This window comes from Bubalus kerabau, chromosome 6 (genome assembly GCF_029407905.1).
Source record: "Bubalus kerabau isolate K-KA32 ecotype Philippines breed swamp buffalo chromosome 6, PCC_UOA_SB_1v2, whole genome shotgun sequence".
NCBI lineage: Eukaryota > Metazoa > Chordata > Mammalia > Artiodactyla > Bovidae > Bubalus > Bubalus kerabau.
In genome coordinates this window covers 59,658,409-59,674,626 of record NC_073629.1, presented here as the reverse complement: position 1 = coordinate 59,674,626, position 16,218 = coordinate 59,658,409, and the positions used below count along the sequence as shown (strand labels likewise).

At 46.0% G+C, this 16,218-nt stretch overlaps 1 protein-coding gene across 3 annotated transcripts in view; it reads right to left on the bottom strand.

The window, feature by feature from the left end:
* Positions 1–15,162, bottom strand: part of LPAR3 (lysophosphatidic acid receptor 3) — an 83,751-nt gene extending 68,589 nt beyond the window's left edge. For all 3 annotated transcript variants that reach the window (XM_055585324.1, XM_055585325.1, XM_055585326.1), the window contains exon 1: positions 14,997–15,162. The gene's annotated coding sequence lies outside the window, so the exon portion shown is untranslated. The remainder of the gene's footprint in view (positions 1–14,996) is intronic.
* Between the last annotated feature and the right edge of the window lie 1,056 nt (positions 15,163–16,218).

The following is a 16,218-nucleotide window of genomic DNA, read 5'->3' as shown; positions in this document are numbered from 1 at the left end:
TCCTCCTGAGAATGGTTCTTGGCCCCTTCTTGAGCGAACTTCCCCCTTGTTAACCTCACCACACTACCAGCCTGTGGCCCTCAGGCTGCATAAAAGGGCCAGCAGAACCCCAGACTCCACTTCCAAGAGGTCCTGTTCTGAGTGACAGGACACTGAGCTCAGGACAGTTCTTCCAACTCACTTGCCCATGACTGTCTGCTGCCCTGTGACTTCTCTCATAATTATTTCTTTCATCATTCTTGGCTTTATGGTCTATGGCACAGACTGTTAGATCTTGTCTTCCTTTTCATACAGAGTAATACACTCCATTTCCCAGCCTCCTTACAGCCAGGGTGGTCGTGTGGCTAACTCCTTGCTAATGGACTGTGAGCGTTAATGAAGAGCACAGCTCCCAGGTTAGCCCTGGAGCAGCCCGACACCTTCATGCTCTTTCACCTTCCTGCGTGCTGGAGCTCATAGAGGCCTGTGATCCGGCACTCAACATTCAGACCAAGGCAGAGCCCTAGAAGCACAACTCAAAGTCATCCGGGGACAACTTTCCATTAATAAACAGATAAAACTACAGAAATTATGAATAAACACCTAGAAATGTCTGTCACAATTTGACATTGTTATGAAATACAAATGCATGATCTGTGGAGTCCAGACCAAAATACTGGTCTTCAGCATACTGGCTGTAAAGAAATCTATCTTTAAACAAAGGGAGTTTGAGAAACGTTACCCTGGTAGATGGTGGAGAAACAAAATAAAAGTAGCCCTTCAAATCCAAACCTCAGGATTATTAACAAGAGAGAAAAAAAAAAAAACTTCTGTCATCTTCAAATCACTGTATTTGGGGGCCTCTCTGCCAAAGAAGCCTGCAGCTCTAGGTGCAAGTGTTGGAAGGAAACATACTGTGAGCAAGCAATGGCTGCTCCTCACAGTTTTTAGTGTGTGTGTGTGTGTGTGTGCGCTCACTCAGTCACGTCTGACTCTTTGTGACCCTATGGACTGCAGACCATCAGCATCCTCTGTCCATGGGATTATCCTGGCAAGAATACTGGAGTGGATTGACATGCCCTTCTCCAGGGGATCTTCCTGACCCAGGGATCAAACCAGCATCTCCTGTGTCTCCTGCATTGGCAGGCAGATTCTTCACCCCTGAGTCACCTGGGAAGCCCTAGCTCTTAGACAGGCATTCCCAGAAAGAGATGAGCTCAGGCAAGGATCATTTGTAAGCAAAAAGTGGAGAAAAATGGGCAGTACCTAGAAGCTGGAGGCCTTGGAGGATCAGAAAAGTTAACTGCTTCTACAACTGCAAAGACTAGAAAATAGTATCGTTGCTCATAGCCTTTCTCAAAGGCCGCTCAGTAAAACATGGCGTTGGAACAAAGAAGTCAGGGTGATAGGAAAGATCAGAGTAAGCGTGCACCCTCCTGCCCAAGTCTGTGTTTTAGAGGAAGTCAGAGTAGAGACCACTAAGGAGAGGAAGAGAGAGATGGGCCCAGACAGAAGCTTGGAAATAAGGAATGCTAAAGAACTTGGTCCAAAATAGAACTTGGATATGGTAACTGGTGTATGGAATTGACCAGAAGCAAACAGATCAGAAGACTGTAAACTTTTTAAGGAACCATACTGCCATGGAAGCTACAGCGTGGCATGGAGCTCACACTTTCCAACATCCATTTCAGATATGGCTATAGAGGGTAATGGACAAGGAAGAACTTCCCAGGCAACAGAGTCAAAGTCAAGGCCAGTAGGAAGACTCTCCCAGAGAGTAGAAGCAGGGATTGAGGCAGGGAAACCTTAATAATTCCTGCCCGGCAGTGGTTCATCATTTTTACACACCTATGGCTCCTAGGTGTCTTCCACTTTTCAGAATGGGAGTTTTATTTTGTTGTGGTCTGCTTGCTTCTATCCCTCTATTGTATAATGAATGTTTGTCAGTCAGAATAAGCAATGAAATGGACATTTACCATGAGTATTTAAAACAGGGTTTAGAGAGGGGAAGGCCAGACCTGTGGAGTTCTGGTCATCTAAATCCTTTCAAGGAAAGTATGGCAGGCTGTGATACACAGGAGGCTGGGGAGCAGGGAGAAAGCAGCACGAGCTTTGGCGACAGCTGGCCCTGGGTCAGATGTAGGCTCTTCACTATCAGCAACACCTCTAACCTGGCACATCACTGATCTGGCCAGAGCCTTTTCCTTCCTCTCTAAAGGTAACTACAGCACAATAACTACAACAACTATATAGATTGTTGAAAGGATAATGAAAGCAATGTTTATAAAGCACCTAGCAAGATCCTTAGCACATAGGGTGTACTCAATAAATGGTAGATATTACTTCCCAAGAAAGTCAGTTAACTCAAAATTTCCCCCAAATTCCATGGAATATGCAACTGGCATTCTGGAATCACTGTTCATGCTCTAACACTTCAATTTAACAAGGGCGAATACCAAAAGCATCCTATACCTACACGACACTACCTACAGTCCAGGAAAGACTCTTCACCTGCCTGAAAGTATGGGCCCAGCACTGCCGTGATGAGGCCTAGGGCACTGCCACTTCCCTCTTCTGCTGCTTGAAACAAAGCAGGGAAGCAGGAAGGCGTGGGTAGAAGAGGGTGAGGAAGCAGAGGAGAGGCGACATGGTGTGGTGGAAGAACACGGGTTTTGGGTTCAAGTACTACTAGTAAAGCAGGTGAGCAGAGTGGTTAAAGAGCAAGGCCCTGACAATGAACATCATACTCAACAGTGAAAAATGAAAGTTCTTCCTGTAAGATCAGGAGGGACAAGGCAAGGATACTCACTCTGGCCCCTTCTGTTCAATACAGTATCTCAGTTCTTGCCAGAATCAGACAAGATGACGACATAAAAGGTATTCACATCAGAAAGGAAGGCGTAAACTTATGTCTGCAGATGACATGATCTCGTATGTAGAAAACCCTAAAGATCCCACATACGTTAAAAAAAAAAAAACCTGTTAGAACTAATGGACGAATTGAGTAAAGTTGTAGGACACAAAATCAACATACAAAAATCAGTTGCATTTCTAAACACCAACAATAAACAAACTGAAAAGGAAATTAAGAAAACAATCTGATTCACAATAGCACTATAATGAATAAAATACTTAAGAATTAATAAAACCAAGGAAGCAAAATATTTGTATATTCAAAACCATAAAACAATGGTGAAAGAAACTGAAGAAGACATAAGTAAATGGAAAGACATGCTGTGCTCATGGATTAGAACCTAATATTGTTAAGATATTACGGCACAAAGTGAAGAACTAAAGAGTCTCTTGACGAAAGGGAAAGAAGAGAGTGAAAAAGCTGGCTTAAAACTCAACATTCAGAAAACTAAGATCATGGCATCTGGTCCCATCATTTCATGGCAAATAGATGGGAAAAAGATGGAAACAGTGAGAGATTTTATTTTCTTGGGCTCCAAAATCACTGTAGATGGTGACTACAGCCATGAAATTAAAAGACGCTTGCTCCTTGGAAGAAAAGCTATGACCAACCTAGATGCATATTAAAAAACAGAGACATTACTTTGCCAACAAAAGTCCATCTAGTCAAAACTATGGTTTTTCCAGCAGTCATGTATGGATGTGAGAGTTGGACTATAAAGAAACCTGACCTCCGAAGAATTGATGCTTTTGAACTGTGGTGTTGGAGAAGACTCTTATGTATACCTGTGGCGGATTCATTTTGATATTTGGCAAAACTAATACAGTTATGTAAAGTTTAAAAATAAAATAAAATTAAAAAAAAAAAAAAAAGAGTTCCTTGGACTGAAAGGAGATTCAAACAGTCCATCCTAAAGGAAATCAGTCCTGAATATTCATTGGAAGGACTGATGCTGAAGCTGAAGCTCCAATACTTTGGCCACCTGATGTGAAGAGCCGACTCATTGGAAAAGACTGATGCTGGGAAAGATTGAAGGCAGGAGGAGAAGGGGACGACAGAGGATGAGATGGTTGGATGGCATCACCGACTCAATGGACATGAGTTTGAGTAAACTCCAGGAGTTGGTGATGGACAGGGAGGCGTGGTGTGCTAAGGTCCACAGGATCAGAAAGAATTGGACACAACTGAACAACTGAACTGAACTTAAATGAATTGATTGTTAAGATGCCTATACAACAAATTCAGAGCAATTGCTATCAAAATCTCAATGGCACTTTTTTTTTTTACAGAAATAGTAAAAACAATCTTACAATTCATGTGAAAACACAAAGGATTCCAAATAGCCAATACAATCTTGAGAAAGAACAAATCTGGAGGCCTCATATTTCCTGGTTTCAAAACATACTTCAAACCAATATTAAGTTACAGTGATCAGAAAAAGTATGACATAAAGACAGACATATTACTTTGCCAACAAAGGTCCATCTAGTCAAGGCTATGGTTTTTCCAGTGGTCATGTATGGATGTGAGAGTTGGACTGTGAAGAAAGCTGAGCGCCGAAGAATTGATGCTTTTGAACTGTGGTGTTGGAGAAGACTCTTGAGAGTCCCTTGGACTGCAAGGAGATCCAACCAGTCCATTCTAAAAGAGATCAGCCCTGGGTGTTCTTTGGAAGGACTGATGCTAAAGCTGAAACTCCAGTACTTTGGCCACCTCATGAAAAGAGTTGATGCATTGGAAAAGACTCTGATGCTGGGAGGGATTGGGGGCAGGAGGAGAAGGGGACGACAGAGGATGAGATGGCTGGATGGCATCACTGACTCGATGGACGTGAGTTTGAGTGAACTCCAGGAGTTGGTGATGGACAGGGAGGCCTGGCATGCTGCAGTTCGTGGGGTTGCAAAGAGTCGGACATGACTGAGCGACTGAACTGAATAGACAAATGGAGGCTTCACTGTTGGCTCAGATGGTAAAAAATTTGCCTGCAATGTGGGAGACCTGGGTTTGATCCCTGGGTCAGGAAGATCCCCTAGAGAAAGCAATGGCTATCTACTGCAGTATTCTTGCCTGGAGAATTCCATGCACAGAGGACCCTGGAATGCTACAGTCCATGGGGTCACAAAGTCGGACACAACTGAGTGACTGATACACATAGACAAATGGAACAGAATAGACAGCCCAGGAATAAATTCATGTGTATATGATCAACTGAGCTTTGGCAAGGGTGTCAAGAATATGCAACGGAGAAAAGACAGTCTCTTCAACAAATGGTGTTGGGGAAACTGGATATCAAAAGACCAAAAAGAATATGGCCTCTGGTGATAACTGGCCTGAGTGTAAAGCCTTGCTTTTGTTGTTGTTGTTTAGTCACTCAGCTGTATCAGACCCTTTGTGACCCCATGGACTGTAGCCTGACAGGCTCCTCTGTCCATGGGATTTTCCAGGCAGCAATACTGCTGTGGGTTGCCATTTCTTCCAGGGGATCTTTCTGACCCAGGGATCCAACCTGTGTCTCCTGCACTGGTGGGCAGATTCTTTACCACTGAGCCAACAGGTAAACCCAAAGCCTTGCTTACCAGGTTTAACCTCTCTGTGCCCTAATTTTGTCATCTATAAAATGGGGGTAACAACAGTACCCTCTCCCTAAGACTACTGTGAGATTTAATGAGGCATTCAGAGTAGTCTCTGACACAGAGGCTGTATTGTTATTGTCAGTGGGGCCTGAGGGACAGTTGGGCTTCCCAGGTGGCACTAGACCTGGGTTTCCATCCCTGGGTCAGGAAGATCCCCTGCAGAAGGAATGGCAACCCACCCCAGTATTCTTGCCTGGGAAATCCCATGGACAGAGGAGCCTGGAGGGCTGCATTCCACAGGGTCACAGAGAGTTGGACACGACTGAGCATGTACACACGAGGACAGTTACTTATCCTCTTTGAGCCTCAATTTTCTCTGTTATGAAACTGAGACAAGACTAACTTGTCAGGTTATTGGGTTATTGGGACAAAGTGAATGAAACAGCCAGTGTAAAGTTCTCAGCCCACTTCCAGGTCCAGAGGCGTCAGACAAGTCCAGTAAAGCAACAGGCAAGTCTGTTCCCAACAGGTGGGGGCGGGGATCCCAAGAGAGACTACCAGGGAGGGACGATCAAAGGAGGAAATCCCTCACTCAGGCTGGCTGGGTCACTGGCGTTACAACCTCAAGACGTCTCCCCTCTACCACCCTGTCCAGGGTCACTAACTGGTGTTTCTCACTACCAGTTGGAAACATGCAGCCCCAGAGAAAAAGTATAAATGGAGTTTAGCCAGCTGGGTGTTTAATCTTCACCCAATGAAATTAAACCTGATGTTTAATCTTCTAATAATTTTACTACACTTCCTCTACCACTTTGGATCTTGGAGTAACCCATCAAAATATATTCATTAAAAAACCAATGAGCAGTTTTCGAGGTGAGTTCATGTCTCTTTTCCCATTGAGCCCATGGTGAGATGGGCAGTATAGCTTTCTCCCTCTCACAGAGGAGAAAAGTAAAACCAGGAGACACTGATTCACTCGGACCAGCTCTCATCCTTCGAGCCCAGGGCTCTTTCCACCACACTGACCACTGCAGCCTCTTTTTTTTCAGTAGTTAATCCTCTAACCCCATGAGAAATAAAATATGCAGATTGTTTTTCATAATGACATTAATGCCTTTTGCAAACATTTAGTGATTCTAGAAGTAATATAATATGATTGTGGTAAATGTCAATAAAATTTGTAAATGTATCTCTGCTTAGAATTTTTGACAAGCATTTATGGGGAAAATCCATTATCAAATGAAAATGGCTAAAACTCTAAGTACAGATAGAAAATAGCGATTAATTAGTTTGCCTCCTTCAGAGAGAACTCAGAAGAGCAAGCAACCCAGTTTACTTCTAACATGTTGAATGATATAATTTAAGAAATAGTTTCTCCTAACGAATTTTACCTTCCCCATCAACTCAACAGAGTTTACCAGCTGAACTAGGCCACAGACATCAATTATCTGACTACCGAAGTTAGACTAGAACTTAACTAAGAAAGGCTACTGTTGACCTAGTATCAACCCATGGAAACTTTTTAAAATGTATATACTATTTCTCTTTTTGCTTTCTATCATTCCCATCTTCTCTCTTCCTCTGCCTTCTCTTTTCTTCCCTCTCCAGAACTGAGGGGCCAGCAGGTGGCTGAGAATGCAGTTATGATGAAAGGGAATCTGGGGAGTTGCAAGGAAGAAAGGGCTATAGTTGGGGAACCATAGGGAGCTGGAGGGATTGGAGGCTGATAATAAAGCTGCACACATGCCTGAGCTAACAGGCCTGGCAGTCAAAGACAGGCAGCAGTGGGAAGAGAAGTGGACACAGAGGAAGCAGGATGGCCTTTGTGGCTGAGAGATGAGCTACTTTGAACAAATAAGTAAAAATACTGAAGGCAATGGGAGTCAAGTTTCTAACTGTCAGAGATGATGTATAGAAATATATAAACAGGTAAGACTAGAAAGATCCTTGGGTGTTGGATTGGAATTGGAGGTCTTAGTATGAACTCATGATTTTATAATATATGGCCTTATGTAGACAATTTATAAATGTATATGTATATATACATATATTTCCTAGTTTTGTCCTCTGAGAGATCTAAAGCAACAATACCCAGTAACAATGGCACACCAACCTTCCATATCTTGATTTCTAAATACCATTCTCTACCAAAAGGGATGACTAACCAGGTCAGGGAAAGTACAAGATAAGCCTGAGATATCTCGTGATGACAGAAAACTTTAAAATGCTCAGTGAATGATAAAGATGCCAAAAGGACAAAGGAGCCAGTTCAGAGGGACTCTCAACTGGTCAAACTGAGAACAATTTGAGCATCAAAATAAGTAATGATAGTACAAGATCTCAACATATTGTATTCAAAAGGAATCCACGAATACGTCCTAATATAATGAATAAATGCATGAAGGAGAAAGCAAGTTCTTCCTTATAATTGAATGCCAACTAACAAATGTGAAAGGAGTAATGGAACTAAATAATCACCATTTGGCAACCTTCAGAGAGGTAGCTGATTCTGGCAGAAGTCAGCAGGGAAGAATAAAAAGTCATGTCTGACTGTTCGTCAACCCCATGACTTTACAGTCCATGGAATTCTCCAAGCCAGAATACTGGAGTGGCTAGTCTTTCCCTTCTCCAGGGGATCTTCCCAATCCAGGGATTGAACCCAGGTCTCCCGCATTGCAGGTAGATTCCTTACAAGCTGAGCCATAAGTGAAGCCCAAGAATACTGGAGTGGGTAGCCTATCCCTTCTCCAGTGGATCTTCCCAACCCAGGGATCAAACTGGGGTCTCCTGCATTGCAGGAGGATTCTTACCAACTGAGCTATCAGGGAATCCCAATAAGGCTTTAGGTAGAGGTTTAATGAGGAACAGGCTATTAGAATAATCTCAGAACGCCTCTCCACAAACACCAATATGTTTCAAAGGGAAAAACGGTGAATTGAAGGTGGGGAGATGTGGCAGATACCAACATAATCAGGTGATTAGGGCCAAAATTCCAGTGGTGAATAGGCTGATATTGTGTACCTTCTGATGTGATGTGCTGAGAAGAGCAGAGCATCCTGCCAAGAACATATGCTCAAGTCTGGTTGGGAAGAAATGCCTGCCAGACCCAGGCTGAGAGTCATCTACTGTATGCAAGACCTGTATAACTGCAAGGGCTTTAGGAAAGGGAAAGTCTGAGGAACTATTCTAGAAAACAACATGACAAATTTAACATGAATCCCAAATCAGGCAGGAAAAAAGGAGACATCTGGGGGACTCTTGATGAAATATGGGCGGGCTTTGTGGATTGGATGGTACTGTTGTAACCATGACAACTTCATGGTTTGGTGGTGCAAGGATTATTGTTATGTGCAACTTGGCTGGGTTAAGGGATGCCCAGGTAGCTGGTAAGTAAGTGTGCCATGAGGGTGGTTCTAGAAGAGATTAGCATTTGGATCTGTAGACTGAGTAAAGAAGATGATCCTCAAGCAAAGTGGCTGAGTATCATCCAGTATGCTGAGAGACTGAATAGAGCAAAAAGGAGGCAGAAGAGCCAATATTCCCTGTTGTCTGAGCTGGGATAACATCTCCTCCTGTCCTCAGACATCAGAGCTTCTATTCCCAGGCCTTCAGACTCAGACTGAATTACACTACCTGCTTTGCCGGTTCTTTAGTTTGCAGATGGCAAGACTGTGTGACTTCTCATCCTCCATGACCCTAAGTCAATTCTTAAAACAAACACCCTCTGATAAATAGCTATCCCATTGGTTCCATTCTTTGGAGAACGCTGACTAATCCTAATGCCATGCTGCTGCTGCTGCTAAGTTGCTTCACTCGTGTCCGACTCTGTGTGACCCCACAGACGGCAGCCCACGAGGCTCCTCCGTCCATGGGATTTTCCAGGCAAGAATACTGGAGTGGGGTGTCATTGCCTTTTCCACCTAATGCCATGGGGATATAGAAAAAGATTATACTTATTTTCTCCTTGCCAGACCCATGTGACAGTTTAGTTCAGGGAAAGGGCTCCTATTCAAAGGATTCACCTATTAGAAATCAACCAGGGCACGAGGCAAATTATTCAGGGATGTTCTATATCCAATGCCTTGCTTTGATCTTCAATAACTAGTTACTCTCAAGGGCTCTGACCCTTAACATTGGATTCTAGCTCCCTTTGGGAAGTGATGGAGAAGGCAATGGCACCCCACTCCAGTACTCTTGCCTGGAAAATCCCATGGATGGAGGAGCCTGGTAGGCTGCAGTCCATGGGGTTCCTAAGAGTCGGACACGACTGAGCGACTTCCCTTTCACTTTTCACTTTCATGCATTGGAGAAGGAAATGGCAACCCACTCCAGTGTTCTTGCCTGGAGAATCCCAGGGACGGGGGAGCCTGGTGGGCTGCCATCTCTGGGGTCGCACAGAGATGGACACGACTGAAGCAACTTAGCAGCAGTTGGGAAGTGAACATCTGTGATGGACTCTACTGCCCACCTTTGATTTACATGCTCTGAGTCCATCTGGGGACAGCTCAAGCCTTTCTGAAAAAGAGGGGTCTGGAGGCAGCATGACTGAAAGGGGAGACCAGGGGACTTGCCTTAAAGGTGCATTTACAAAGCAAGCACACTGCTTTTATTCAGATTGCATATTTGTTTGGAGAGCCTTTGGGCAAACTAGTGGCACTTATGGAGGAGATAAAATGCCCTCCAACCCATCCCTGCCACCTGCCAAGCCACCCTGATGATACCATATCAGGCTGCACAAGGCTGAATCAACCAGGGCTAGTAGGTCCTCCAGCCAAACATCCAGGGAACAATAAAGACACAGGAGAGCTGATGAGTAATTTCAGGGGCTGACTAACATCGTTAGGAAGGGGTGGGGCAGGCTGTTTTTCAGAGTGACACTCAGTCTGGCCCAGACTTGGCTGTATGAATAATTCACATCTGAGGATGGGAGGCAAGGTCCACGGGAGCAGGGAGGGGAACAGGCAAGTGAGGAGTTCAAGGCAGTAGGCAGATGGGACAAGAGGCTAGGGGTCAGGGCCACAGAGGCCAGGCCACGAGATGAAGAGCAATAAGGATGAAGACATCAGCCTGGAGAGGGAAGAGGGGGTAGAACCCAGGAAGTGAGATGTTCCTTTCACTGGGCTCTGTTCTCCTGGCTCACCAGGCAAGTCAGACAGAGAGCAACACACACCTTTCAGACTGAATTAAATAATAGGCTTAATTGTTTGGGGTAGGAGGGGGAAAGCCTTGAGTCACTTTAGTGCTTTGCAGAGTAAGCCTTGAAGACTCAAGTTACCAAGTAGGCATAGGCCAGTAGGGACGGCTTGTGCATGCCTGCTAAGTTGCTTCAGTACTGTCCAACTCTTTGCGACCCCAGGGACTGTAGCCCACCAGGTTCCTGGGCCCATGGGATTCTTCAGGTGAGAACACTGGAATGGGTTGCCGTGCCCTCCTCCAGACAATCTTCCTGACCCAGGGATCAACCCACATCTCTTCTGTCTCCTTCATTGGCCGGCTGGTCCTTCACCGCCGGTGCTACCTGGGAAGCCCAGGGACAGGATGGGGCACCCCAATTTAATGTCTGATGATCGCCAGTACCGCTCTGCTCTGACTCACTGGCTGGTTAGTTAACTCTATGTTTCTGTCTACTAAGAACTGAGATGAGCAGACAGCACAGGTAATTCTAAGATGGAATGAAAACTTCTTTGGACCTTTGCCCTGCACCTTCGATCATACAATGTTAGGTAATCTTGGTCCTGAAGTTTCTCTTCCTCTCATATTTCCCACGGAGCAATCTCGCAGCCTTTGGCAGGATTTCTTCCTTGAGGAGGCAGCAAGTTCACTCAGCACGTCCAACACCCATGTGGAGATCCTCCCACCCCTACAGCCTGTCTGCCCCATATCTGGAGGCCCTGCCTCTTTAATTCCAACATTTATATGACCCTGCTATTGCGAAGTCACTTCAGTCGTGTCAGACCCTGTGCGACCCCATAGACGGCAGCCCACCAGGCTCTCCCGTCCCTAGGATTCTCCAGGCAAGAACACTGGAGTGGGCTGCCATTCCTTCTCCAGTGCGTTAAAGTGAAGTCACTCAGTTGTGTCCGACCCTCAGCGACCCCAGGGACTGCAGCCTTCCAGGCTCCTCCGTCCATGGGATTTTCCAGGCAAGAGTACTGGAGTGTGTTGCCATTGCCTTCTCCGTTATGTGACCCTGGCCGGGCACAAAGCTCTTCTGCATACCTGATTTAATGGGACCCAACACAACCAATGCAGGTAGCTAGAAAAGGAATTATTATCCCCATTGTGCAAATGAGAAAACTGATTCAAAGATGATACACGATTTATTCAAGGTCACAAGAGTTCACTCAAGTGTGGCTGGGATTAGAACCCAGATCCCTGTACACCAAACTGCCTCTCTAACCCAGCACTGTAAGGGCACAAACTCTTGGGGCTTTCACTCAGCTCTGCACCCCTCACCTCCACCTTTCCCAGCCACGGCAGGACTAAGTTCCAGGGGATTCCTCCACATACACAAAGAATCCAGGATGAGGGACAAAGGTCAGAGAGGGGGCAGCTCAGTACCTTCAGGAGAAACAATGGACAGAGAGTAAAAGGGCCATGGCGAGGAAGCAGGAAAATGAGTAAGAGAAGTGAGAAGAACATCTCTAAGTCACCCAGGACTTGGGAATCTCTCTTTGCACTCTAATCAGTACAATGTACATTAGCAGCATATTTATAGAAATGTCAATACTTTAGTGTTCTTGCCTGGAAAATCCCAGGGATGGCAGAGCCTGGTGGGCTGCCGTCTATGGGGTCGCGCAGAGTTGGACGCGACTGAAGCGACTTAGCAGCAGGAAGGAAAGGGGGCAGCCAACATTTAAGGAGTACTTCCTATACATCGAGACCCCACTAAGTGCTTTCTCTTTTCATCTTGGGAGGTGGATATAATCTTCATTTTTACAGACAAGGAAATTAGAGAGGTGAAGCGAAGTATTCATAGTCGCAAAGCCTGGCCTGGAACAAAGGCTGGTCTGACTGCAAAGCCCAGCTCTTCTCTTTACACCACAGTAATAATGCCCTGGGCCTGGGCTCTGCCATTTAGAACCTTGCAATCAGACTTAACCACTCTGTTGGGTATAATCACAGTCCAGAAAGCATTTTGAACTAATGTATACTCCACAGAGAATGGCTAATGGGTAATTTGAGTTATAGCAATTCCCATTCGAGTTACAATGATTCCCCCAGCCACAGCCCAAAGAAATCAGACGCTAGGCTTAGATTATGGTGGACTTTTGCTCCAAGATGAAAAACCTGGCAGAGAGGCAGCCAGCCTCGGGCATGAGTGCACCATTTTGAGGGTGTGTGCCTTGATTGCTAACTGGCTATGGTGCTGTGTGTGCAGGGGTTCCTCTGTGTCTATGTGTTTTGGAAAAATGAGAGTGGATTAGCATGTAGATTTTCAAATAGGTTCTGATGAACATAAATGGAAAATTATCCCATTTTGAAATGTTTTCATTTTAGTCTTCATTTGTAGAAAACATACGTAGATCTGCTCAATTAAACACCTTGTAAATCATCCAGATATGTAAATTGTTCTTTAGTCACTAAGTCCTATTCAACTCTTTGTGACCCCATGGACTGTAGCCCACCAGGCTCCTCTGTCCATAGGATTTCCCAGTGGGTTGCCATTTCCTTCTCCAGGGATTCTTCCTGATGCAGGGATCAAACCCAAGTCTCCTGTGTTGGCAGACAGACTCTATCACTGAGCCACCAGGGAAACCTAGATATTTAACTAGACCTGACCTAATAATATAAAGAGACTGGTAACTACTATTTATGCATCTGTAAGATTTAGAAAAGAAATGTGTTACTTACAGTTAAAGCTACAAAAATAGAAAACCTGAAAAATGTGTTCAAATAATCTGTTTTTCTAGGTACTTGGTACTTATATGGACTTACCAGGTAGCGCTGGTGGTAAAGAACCCATCTGCCAATGCAGGAGACGTAAGAGACATGGGTTCGATCCCTGGGTTGGGAGGAACCCCTGGAAAAGGGAATGGCAACCGACTCCAGTATTCTTGCCTGGAGAATCCCATGGATGAACAGAGGAACCTGGCAGGCAACAGTCAATGGAGCTGCAAAGAGTCGGATATGCCTGAGCATGCATACCACACATGCACGCACTTGGTACTTATATTGACATAACAATGAATATGTTATGTCCAGATGACTGGATATCACTACAGGATATATACAGTAGCATGGTACAAGAGACACCTCCAGAAGCTTATCTCAAGTATAGAAACCTCACTGGCAGGGGCTGCTTGCTGGTGTATTTTAGAATAGCTCACTTTGGACAAGCATGGTGTTAAGAGAGCAGAAGTGGTGTGTTTCTAACTGTATCACTTCTGTTCAAAAAAAGGAAAATTCTATTCACTGGATCAGAACACACAAAATTGGATGAAATTCCTTATCGGAAGCAAGGTTAGCAACCCCTGATTAAGTAGCTCACTGGAAAACCCAGTAACTCTCCTTAGCAATACAAAAGGTCATGCATTGATGATATGCTGTGCAGTGCATGAAATAATAACTGACTGGTGAAGAGGGATCACCTGTGACTGGCATTTACTTTATTCTCTGACTTACAAAAGTAGTGAGAAGCTGAAAGAAGCTCTTAACTTCTAAAATAATATCCCAAAGCCAAGTAATACCCAGGGCAGCAAAGAAGTGAGGGGGGTGAAACGCACCGCGGTGACAGTAACAAGTAACATTTCGTGGAAAATGCCGTGTAAAAATGGCCCACATATTTTGGGGGCAGTTTTAATGATTCCCTTAATAAAACTAAACTGTTTCCAATAGCACAGTCACTCCTCAAAGTATTTGCTTGAGAAATTTCTAAGCAATTTTAGGTAGTTGTAACTTGTTGAAGGAAAGCAATAAAGTAACACTGCTACAGAACAAAGCACTTTTGTCTGCAGGTGGTGAGGGGGACCGTCAGGACCTTCACTTACTCTCAAAGCACTGCCCCTGACAGAGTTACTAGTGAATTCATAATAACCATTTCCCAAATCTTTGGATGCCTCGCATGGTTCAAACTGTTCCCTAACTAACACACCGCCGCCCCGGGAGGAGTTGATGGCTGGAAAATGTTGTATCTGTGGGCTCTACTGGAGAACCTCAGTTCACCATCGACGGCTGCAAGATCGAGTTCGGAAAAGAAGCACCTGTGCAAAGGCAGCGGAACCTGCGCCCGGCTCTCCGCTCCTCTGCGCCCAGCCCACCAGCTCACAGCAGGGACCGACGCAGCGCGGATTCTACGTCCCGACGGCTTTTTACTCCTAACGGGGAAAAAAGAAAGGCGGAAAGGGCAAGATGCGCTCCACGTCGCCCAAAGAGGTCTGTCCAAGGTACTAGGTTTGGGGTCCGGGCTAGACGCCAGGCAACCCAAAAAAGCCGCGGGCTGGGCCCGGCAGAGATGCGCCCCGACCTCCCCACGCAGCCCGGCCGGCTGCAGCTCCGGGAACCCTCCCCGAGCTCCGCGCCCCACTCACCGCTCACGCTCGCCCGCGCCGCCGAGCCCGAGAACCGGGACCGCTGCTGCTGCCGCATGCCCTCGGGGCCGAGCGCGACAGGCGACCGGGGGCCGAGCGCTAGCAGCGGCCGACGACGCGGCGGGCGGGCGGGCGGGCGGCGGCGCGCCTCCTCTCCAGTGGCCGCTTAGACCCGCTGGGAACCCAAAGTTTGGCAGAGCGAGGGGCGGCGCCCAGGGGGCGGAGGGTCCGCGTCCCGCCCTGCTCCGCCTCTCCCGCTCCGCCCGGCCCGACTGTTCCCACGGGAGGGCGCCCCCCACCGGCGAGGCACGGATCGGCGCTCGGGGCTCTTCTGCAGATGCCCTTCTGCCTGGGACTGGTCCTCAGGAGTGCGACCGGCCTCCAGGAGATGGCACTCATTGAAGGACCCCTAGCACCCACAGGCCCTACAGAGCCATAGCTTGGAGCCCTGTATTAAAGCACTGTCCCCCTGTACCTCTCCTCATTCTGCGGGGAGAGATTCCTTTGAAGTGGCTTCAGCAAAGTACAGATCACGTGGGAGGCAGCTGGCCTCTTGCTCTAAAACTCGAATCCCAAAGCCCTTTAAGGGAGCAGGCAGTCCCAGAAGCCAAGGGTGTTTACAGACATTTGATTCGGGGCCTTTCCTAGGCACCTGTTTATTGCAACAGGGAACACAAAATATTTAAATTTCTTGTAAGAGAATTCTGGGCCTCTTGGGGTCAAGAGTCTTGGATACTGTTTCTCAAAGCTGAAATATAAAGCCTCCATTGACCCACCTTTGGTAAAGAAGGAAGGTGCAAAGTAAAACAATGTTTGTCATGAAGACTTGGTTCTCTCTAAAGTCTGCAAAGCAAAAATGGCACAGACGTGCAGAGAGTCGCGTTTTCCTAGTGACCACACAGGAGGGAAATACGGTAAAGTGAGGTCCTTCCTCCTAATTCTTCAAAACCTTGGGAAACCCAGACAGAAGCGGAGATGTCTTCCTGTAACCCTTTGCCATTCATTCATCCATTCTTTCACTCATCATTCGATGCTGATATCAGGCCCTTTTGTATGCTAACTAGGAACCATATCCCAGGAAACAATCTGAACGATAACTTCCCTCTTACCATTAAAGAAATTCTGCTCCCTCTGAAAATAATAATGTTTTTTTCTTTATGCAATGGATCTCATCCTGTAGGCCATGACAGCCTAGTGTGCTTCAAACTTTCATAGAGATTGG